This window comes from Equus quagga, chromosome 1 (assembly GCF_021613505.1).
Source record: "Equus quagga isolate Etosha38 chromosome 1, UCLA_HA_Equagga_1.0, whole genome shotgun sequence".
NCBI classification, from domain to species: Eukaryota; Metazoa; Chordata; class Mammalia; order Perissodactyla; family Equidae; genus Equus; species Equus quagga.
In genome coordinates, this window is record NC_060267.1 from 75,533,132 (window position 1) to 75,543,370 (window position 10,239).

A 10,239-nucleotide genomic window follows, 5' to 3' on the forward strand; every position below is an offset into this window, starting at 1 on the left:
AGAGATATTTAAAAGGAACTACTATAAAGTGTCCTGTGTAATCATCCTACAGTTTTGGGGGCGAGACTGTATGAATCATGTTTTTTATTTTCTGTATTTTATGATGTTTCAATAGCTTAAAAATCTTAATAGCCGAGGAGTGCCTGCCCCACCCAGGGCTAGCCAATTCTTAGAGACAGCAAAGGACTCAACCTTGATGAACAAACCAAAGCAATCTTGAGTCTATAGCCCCAACCACCTCCTTATAGATCTCTCACGCCCAAGCCAATATTTCCCCTGCCCTAAATCACCCTTGGGCCTGGTATGAAGCAACTGGAGACAACCCCTGTAGCCCAGAGCCCACCAGAATTATTAAAACTAGCCAGTCCTAAGCTGTTTACTCTGTCCTGCCTTGCCTTTCCCTCAGAAACACCAATAAAGGCTCTGGCTTGGGCTTTCTTTCACTCCTGTCTTCTGCCACCTGACCATTTCCCCTGTGGCCCCACATGACATGCAGTGACCCCCTCTCTGGGACCTGTGAGAATAATAAAGTTCTTCTTTCCAAGCCTCCTTCTCATTTCCTCCAATGGCCACACTGACTTTACCATGTCATATTCAACATATACATTCTTAGCACAGAGACCCTCTTGGAGAATTGTCACTGGGCATCGGCAGCAAGGGAACAGCCAGAGATGCACTTGGGTCAGAAGAGAGATTCAGGGAGGAGCCGAGACTATGAAGTTTTACGGCAAGGAATGAGTTTGTCACTGAAGGAGGAAGAATACAAGTGCTGTGTTTGGGAAATTGTCTGACTGGAAATCAGGAGAAGATTTCTCTTCATTAAAAAACTTGTAAAAAGAAAATTTAAGGAAACTAGGAAGAGAACTAGACACAAAACAGTGGTGAGATGATTCTTACACAGTCCAGGTGCTCATACATTTTAAAGTTGCTTCATCAACTAAAAATGAGGCCAGAAAACAACAATCTGACATGAGAAGCAGAGAAAAACATGAATTATGGTCCATAATCAGTCAGACAGATTTAAATTCATTTTTCTGTGTTTATTTTGCACATGATATTTCTCAGTATATATATTTTATAGAACAAAGTATTCTGATTTACATGTACAATAATTTTACTTCATATCATACAAATGCAGGTCCTCAAAAAGAGAAATCTCAGTATGCAGTATTTTCAAAAGATTTTCCTTCAGTAAACTGCAAGAGAATTGATGTTTTCCCTGTGAGACAGTAAATTCCTGAGCAGGTGGCCTGACTGCAGTAGGAACAGAGAACCTCACTCCTTCCAGCCTGACTCCAGGGTGGAGCATCAGTGCAGCTCCTCTTTTCAGGACGAATGGGGCACATTGAGCTCTAGGGATGAGGCTGAATTTCTGGACACCTGACCTCAATCCTCCATCAAATAATTTCAGCTCTAAAAGAGCTTAAGTGTGTTATTTTCTCCATTTGAGGTTGAAAATTGAACTCACATAAAGGCAAAAGTAGGCAGTATATTCTGGTAATCCCAAGGATGCTGAATGGGAATATTTGCTTCAGCAATATTGGTACTAATACCCACAGAAAGCTTCCCTCAGACCCAGAGTTGAGGTGGCACAGACGGGAACTTCTCTCCCCACACTCCCTGGTAATTCAGGGAACAGACCAATGAGCACCAGGAAAATCACCCAACTCATCGGAAGCACCTCAAAACTGGCTCTCAAATGTAGTTGTATGTTAATTCCTTGGCTGAGCCTTATCATCTCCTGAATCAGATCTTCACACTTATATATTTGCATTCATCAATTCATTCTTTCATTAATGTATAATATGCAAGGATTATATGAACATATGCAAATTGAAAAAACAAAAGGGACAAAAACTGATTAATGAGCAGCAGGCATAGAAATGATTAATACAGGACTATTCAGTCATTCTTATCGAAAGACTCTCTCCAATTCTGAGTTCACCTGATTGGTTCTTAGCCTTTCTTGAGTGATGAGGATGATGAAATAATGGATTGCATAAAACGAGAAACAGAACTGTAACGAATTTAAGCATGCCACTGAGATTTTTATCTCGGAAAGGAAGGAATTTGTTGGACAAAAAGGGAGGAAGATGGATCTAGGAAGGTAGGGTGTGCTGCTGTGCTCACCTGTGCCCTGGGCAGGAGACTCGACCCCCCTGGGGCAAAGAACCCTCTGCCTGCTTTCCTTGAGCTGAAATAAAGAGACCTCTCTAGTTCGGTGTGGATTCATATAAAATAGCCAATATTTCCGAGGTCTGGTTTGTGATTATGGTTGGGAGTAAGGTAAGTGTACTTTGGGGAGCAGGGATGAGTGGAGTGGGGGATGATAGAAAAAGAAAACTTTAAGAATAGTCTGAAAGGGGACAGCACAGTGACGTAGTGGTTAAGTTGGCATACTTCACATCAGGGGCCCACAGTTCATGGGTTCAGATTCTGGGCGTGGGCCTACATCTATGTAGCACTCATCAAGCCATGCTGTGGTGGTGACCCATGCACAAAATAGAGGAAGACTGACACAGATGTTGTTAGCTCAGGGACAATCTTCCTCAAGCAAAAGAGGCAGATTGGCAACAGATGTTAGCTCAGCCTCACCAAAATAAATAAATAAGTAAATGTCAATTTCAAAATATTTTTTAAAAGAGAATAGTGTGAGGAGGTAAAATTTGCATGAATTATGAATTAGGGGTTCCTATTGAATGTGTTTTCATTTAAACTCACAATTCAGGGCCATCTGACCTTCTTCATCTGATGGGACGGTGCAGGAAAGAGCTGTCCAAGCCAGAGACTGCTTTTTTGTTTTTTTTTATCACCTCTTTTCACTGATCTGCTTGAAGGTTTCCTTCAAGGAGATTCGCAGGCCTGGTTGTGAAGTCAGGCCTTGAAACATGGGCTGATGAGGAATAAAGGCAGACGGAGAAGAGGTTGGGATTGGGTATCACTCATTTTAAAAAATGTTTGTGTTCAAGGACCTTAAAGAGTGGGTCCCACACTTGTATACTACAAATTGCATAATAGGAACTGTAGAACTTGTCAAGAACTTGCATAAAGAAAGGATAATTCTGGAGATGTTCACTTACCACATCACATATAAACTGAATGACAATAAAGTGTGTTGAAAGTACAGGAAAGAGTGTGTGCCACTGTAAATCTCTCTGCATGCTGAGTGAATAACACTATATACCATCCTGACATGTGAGCATCTGTCACTGTGACTGAGTGATGGCACCAGTGTCAATCTATATCTAAATATTACTAAATCTAGGGGGCTGGCCCTGTGGCTAAGTGGTTCAGTTCTCTGGCTCCGTTTCAGTGGTCCGGGATTCGCTGGCTTGGATCCTGGGCATGGACCTAAGCACTGCTCATCAGGCATGCTGTGGCAGCATCCCACATAGAAGAACTAGAACAGGTAACAACGAGGATATACAACTATGTGCTGGGACTTTGGGGAGGAAAAAAGAGGAACATTGGCAATAGATGTTAGCTCATGGTCAATCTTCTTCACCAAAAAACATACCTTTAAAAAAAATTACGAAAACTACTAATTACTTTCTTTCTTATTTTGAGACAATAATGGTCTTGGCTATTTTTTCACTTCAATCTACAACCTTGGAATCAACGTGAATCTCCCTCTTAAAGAGCCAATGATGCTGTGAACCATATTGATTGACATCCTTGCCTTCTTCACTCAATTCTATTTCCTGAGTTTAATATGTGGAATCAGATTTTGAGTCAGAGTTTTACTGGATAAAATGTGTTCAAGCAAGAAAACTGGACGCTAATGCTAAAAACAGCATTGGTGCACACAGTGGAAAAACCAACAGGGCTCTTATCCACCAAACTTGTCTCCCCTTCTCCTTAGTCAGAAAATTAGATTCTATTGCACAGCCTCTTTACTCTTAGCTATGGCCATGTGAAGCAGTTCTGGCCAAGTATGTGTGTCTAGAAGTGATGTTTGCCTCATAGGGGCTGGCCATGAGGCGCAACGGCTTTTTCACCCTTTGTGATGAGTGCACTAGGCCCAAACACTGTAGCAGGATTTGATGTCACATGTTGACAATGGCAAATCCACAAAATAGATGATACCTGGGTCCATAAATCATTGTTAGGAGAAAAGGAACAAACAGGGTCATTTGATCTTTGATGCCTAAGTTTAGGAGTTACATGAAACAAAGATAAGTTTGTAGGATGTTCAAGCAAGTGATATTTTTGTATTTACCTGTTACAGCAGTGAACTTCACCTTAACTGACAGAAGTCTGTAACATAATAGCACACCAAAGGAAGTTTTCCGTAAAAAAATTTATTTCAAATTGTGGAAATGGCAAATATTCCCTGGAAATTTGAAAAAGTAAATGGCGACTGTAAATCTTAAATTATTTAGGAAAAATAAATGATGTTCTCTCTAAACTTTTTGTTTTTTGTGGAAATTGAAGATGTACAAGCATGATTTTGGTTTTCGGGATCTTAGAGCTGATATGGAAACGCAAGGGCAAGTTGCATTCTTGTGCTTAGCAAACAATAATAAAATTGAGTGTTGTGTCTTCTGGATTTTGATATCCCCTCTTTCTCTCATGAAACTTGAAGTTTGTCCTGACAATACGGTATGACTTTGAAGAGATCCTTTCCAGACATCTCAAAGGTGTGAGGATCTCCTTGCCTTTGAAGCCGTGGCTCAAAGACATAGCCCCGTAAAGAAAACAAGCAGGGGCTGGGACAGAGCAACCCCAGGGCCATCAACAGAGACCAGGGCCTCGAGAATTTCCGTGAGTCCACAAGATGACCCGAGGGGGCACGCAGACATCGCTAAACTGTGACGGCGACCTTCATTTGCTCCTCACCCACGGCCAGTGCGGGGCGGGGGGGGGGGGGTCAACTCACTCTGGGACAAAGGGGAGTCTCAATGGGCGCAGGCGACGTGCTTTCCTGGATCTGGGAGATGAGGCCCAGCCTGGAAGCCAAGCTTGGTTTGTCACAGGTCGGGCTGCACTCGTACGTGGGAGGCATCCACGGCTTCATGCTGCCTGGGGGCAGCAGAACTAGTGAATAAAAAGCTGCAGTCTCCCAGCACTGACTGCCAGGGAGAACTTAGAGCTGAGATCTCCCAAGAGTTTTCTGAAACACTGAACACAGAACTGCCCGTTTTCTAGACTTTTCCCATCGTTTTTATTCTTGACTTTCTCATATAACGTTTTAGCAATACTTAATTTTGTAAAAGTGTCCATTTATTGAGGCGTTGAAGCTTGGCAGAATCACATGGTGTATTAATTTTTCCATATTCAGGATGATTTCTGGGGCGAAATCCCAACACAAATTCAGAGAAAGGAAAAACATATCTACGATCAGGGCAAAATATAGAAATACTGGTGCCTTCCACTTGAATGAGTTGGAGCCCTGTCCAAGCGCCCTAGCACACTTGATGGTTTTTTTCATGTCCTCCAGCTGCCTATGAGGAGTGCTAGATTCCATCTCTGTTCTGCAGGGAAAACTCACCTCATGCCCCAAAGGCCTAGGAAGTGTTTAGCTCCTGCTACAGCAGTGGTCTCAACTGGGGATGATTTTGCCCCCAGACGATTTGCAGTGTCCATAGAAGTTTCTGGTTGTCACAGCTCCCCATTTGTCCTCTTATAAGAGTACTTTTGTAACAAGAACCAGAGGTTGCTTCCAGAAATGGTGTCCTTAAGTTGCCGTAATTTGGAGATACCACACTAGTTTGAGAGTGATTTGACAAGGACAGGCCAACCTAGTTGTGCTAAGAGGGAGCAAGCCCATGTCACAGGAAGATTTTAAATCACCTTTCTTAAAACCATCCTTTCATGACCCTCCATCACATCACCCCTGAGTGTGAGGAAACAGACCTCTTCACTCTGCCTGTAGGGCAGGGAGTGAGAAGCAGCTAACACCCCCCAGGAAAAGGTGCTACTATAGGAGTGAACCTAGGAAGTGTCCCTCTTCCCCCTACAGTCTCACTTGCTTGAAGCCAGCAAGAAGCCTGTAGCACTCCTCAGAGGACTCTTCAATAGAAAATTCACAGAGAATTAGGTATAAGCAGTAACTGAAGCAAAGGCAAGAAGAGAGGTGGAAACCAGATCAAACACAAAGGAAAGCAGAACAAGGGGAGTGAATGGTGACCCACAGCAGGACCAAAGGGCAGTAATGATCCCCACTCTGGGCATGAGAGGTTTGAGGTACATATGGCAGTGGATCAATACTGCATATTGCAAACCGGAGAAGTGGGCTGCTGGAGAGAAAATGAATTCCTACTTACTCACTATTCAGGTGTAGACTTTGGGAGGGATGCCACAGAGGAGATTCAGGCTCTGGAGGGGGATGGAGGAGACAACTTCCAGCCCAGAACATCTGTGGTTCTCTGACTTGGCCCCATTGGACAGGGCTGTGAGGCATCTCTCATGGTGTTTCCCTCTCTCCTGCCAGGTAAAGCTGGCCATCCTCTTGGTCAGCTGCCAGCTATCCATTTTGGGAAACCAGGAAAGGATCCAAAACCGGGCTCTGAAATACTGGACTTAAAAGTAGACTTCCTACTTACAAGCTGGTAAGGAGCACATAGTCCTCTGGACACTGTGCTGCCTAAAATTATCAAAATATTCTCTATATAACATTTAGCCTGTGATACTGCAGGTGTGGGTATGTGTGCATACTTTTGTCCACATGTTTGTATACACACATGCACTTACTACACATATTTATTTACCCTCACAGAGACATCTTAATGCATATCTACACATACAAATGGAAATTCACCTCATGCACATAGACTCTCTGAGGTCACGGTGCTCCTCTGCTCCTCAGAGTAAGCCCACTGGTATGTAAGAGACTCTGTTCACATATTTTGCCATAAGCCAACTGGTTGTTGGTCGGTTGACCCCTGGGGCTGTCTTGCAGACAAATCTCCAAGATAGCATTTCTCAGATTGATGTGGAGGAGGGAACAGCTGCCTGGGGCTCCATGGACAGGGCAGAGGACATCACTGCCTCTTTCAGTCCAGCATCAGTGCCCACCAGGCTCTGGGGCAGGGCAGCCAAAATAAGCAGTTACCAAGCACTTAGGTCATGCCAGCACTGCTACGAACCACAATGGTGGTCTTTCCCTTTTGTAAAACCTCCATGCCTTTGCTCTGTGGCTTGGGGGGAGGCTCTGGGGTCCCGCACCCCCCCAGCAGGGAAAGCCTCTGCTTGCCATTAGCTGGGAGGACCCACCCAGAATCCAGAACAAAGGGAAGCTCCCGGCAGGTGGATTCCATGGCACTGCACCAGACCACCAGCTGCTGCTGGGCCCACGGTTGCCAGCGCACAGGTCGGTGCAGGGGGTGCCTGGACTTCCCATGGACGTGCTTGGGGACTGGGTGGAGCTCCAACACCCAGCTCTGCAGCCCAGGGGGATGCTCCAGGGTCCTGCATCCCCCCAGCAGGGAGGGCCTCTGCTTGCCATTGGCAGGGAGGACCCGCCCAGCATTCGGAACACCAGGAAGCTCCCTAGAGCAGAATTCACCACAAGGCAGCAGCTTACAAGCCACCACCAGGCCCACGGACTCTGGCCGTGTCCCAGACGAGGCAAGGGGCTCCCAGAGATCCTGTGAAAGTGGAGTGGGGCAGAGTGGAGCTACGGTGAAATGGCTACGTCGCCCAGGGGGGAGCTCCAGGTTCCTACAGCAGCCTCAGCGAAAGCCTCTGCACAGCACTAGTGGAGAGGTCCCGACTGGCAATCATAAGGCGGGAAGGCCCTGGGGCAAAAGTAGCACAGCTAGGTGAGCTAACGACAGACTACAGAAGATACCCATAGCTCTGCTGGGACCTATAGTGGACAAGTGTGATCTTGTGGGCTCTGTTAGGGACAAAGCAGCGATTATAGGTGATCCTGCTCCTGGCTGCTGGGAAAGCCCACAACACCACTGCAGACCACAAGGAGGGAGCACGTCTAAGTGGGCTGCAACAGTAGGCACCAGCAGCCTGAGACCCCCTTGCGATTGCCCCCACAACCAACGAGGGACCCCACAGGACCACTGTGACTACGAGGAGGGGTCCAGGTCCAGTCAGTAACAGCTGACAGGGTTCCTGGTTGGTGCAGTCTAAACAGCTGCCCCCCACGCCCCACCAGTTGCAACAAGTGGAAGCAGCTACTAAACTCTATCTCTATGCGGAGGCACAAATTCACGCCATCAAGCAGTATGAAAAAATATATTAAATCTCCAGAACAGAAGGAAAATGATAAGCACCCAGGAAACAATCCCAAAGACAATGAAATCTATAACCTAAATGACGATGATTTCAAAACTGCCATTATTAAAAAACTCAACGAGTTAAAAGACAATTCAGATAGACAACTCAACGAGTTCAGGAGCTATGTCACAAAAAAGCTTGACACTATAAAGAAGAACCAATTAGAAATACTGGAGATGAAGAACACAATGGAGGAGCTTAAGAAAAATCTGGACTCTGAACAGTAGGGTCGATAATATGGAGGAAAGAATTAGCAATTTGGAGAATAGGAATATAGAAATGCTGCAGACAGAGGAGGAGAGAGAACTAAGACTAAAAAGAAATGAAGAAACTCTCCGAGAATTATCCAACTCAATTAGGAGATGCAACATAAGGATTATAGGTATACCAGAGGGAGAAGAGAAGGAGAAGGGGGCAGAAGGCCTGTTCAAAGAAATAATAGCTGAGAACTTTCCAAACTTGGGAAGAGAGATGGAACTTCATGTGACAGAAGCCAATAGATCTACAAACTTTATTAACGCAAGAAGACCAACCCCAAGGCATATAGTAGTGAAACTAGCAAAAGTCAACGACAAGGAGAGAACACTAAGGGCAGCCAAGCAGAAGAAAATAACTTACAAAGGAAACCCCATAAGGCTATCAGCAGATTTCCCAGGAGAGACCTTACAGGCTAGAAGAGATTGGAATGAAATATTCAAAACTCTGAAGGACAAAAACCTGCAGGCAAGAATACTCTACCCAGCGAAAATATCCTTCAAATACGATGGAGAAATAAAATCTTTCCCAGATAAACAAAAGTTAAGGGAGTTCATCGCCACAAAACCTCCTCTTCAAGAAATGATCAGGAAGAATCTCATTCCTGAAAAATCAAAAAAAGGAAAGGGGTTACAAAATCCAGAACAAAGGAGATAAGCAGAAGGACAATAACACAAAGTAACAGCTCTCCATCAGGACAAAATGCAAAAGAACCAGAAACAAGTGATAAAATGGCAACAGTAGGCCCCCACGTTTCAATAATCACTCTAAATGTGAATGGATTGAACTCTCCAATCAAAAGACACAGAGTGGCAGGATGGATCAAAGAACAAGATCCAACAATATGCTGCCTCCAGGAAGCACACCTCAGCCCCAAAGACAATCACAGACTCAAAGTGAAGGGATGGAAGACAATACTCCAAGCTAATAATGAACAAAAGAAAGCAGGTGTTGCCATACTTATATCAGCCGAAGTAGACTTCAAAGCAAAACAGATAAAGAAAGACAAAGAGGGGCAGTATATAATGATAAAAGGGACACTCCACCAAGATGACATAGCACTTATAAATATATACACACCTAACACAGGAGCACCAAAATTTGTAAAGAAACTATTAACAAAACTAAAAGGAGACATCAACAGCAATAGAATAGTAGTAGGGGACCTCAACGACACCCCATTAACACCAATGGACAGATCATCCAGACAGAAAATCAACAAGGAAATTATAGAATTAAATGAAAAATTAGAAGAGATGGACCTAATAGATATATATATATAGGACACTTCATCCAAAAACAGCAAGTTACACATTCTTCTCAAGCGCGCATGGAACATACTCAAGGATAGATCATATCTTGGGAAATAAAGCAAGCATCAATAAGTTCAAGAGGGTTGAAATAATATCAATATCATGAGGGAAACAATAGAAAGAATAAACAAATGGGACTTCATCAGGCTAAAGAGCTTCTTCAAGGCAAGGGAAAACAGGATTGAAAAAAAAAACAGCCCACTAATTGGGAAAAAATATTCACAAGTTATTTATCCAACAAAGGGTTAATCTCCATACCATACAAAGAACTCACACAACTCAACAATAAAAAATCAAACAACCCAATTACAAAATGGGCAGGGGACATGAACAGACATTTCTCCAAAGAAGATATACGAATGGCCAATAGACACATGAAAAGATGCTCATCATCACTAATCATCAGGGAAATGCAAATCAAAACTACACTAAGATC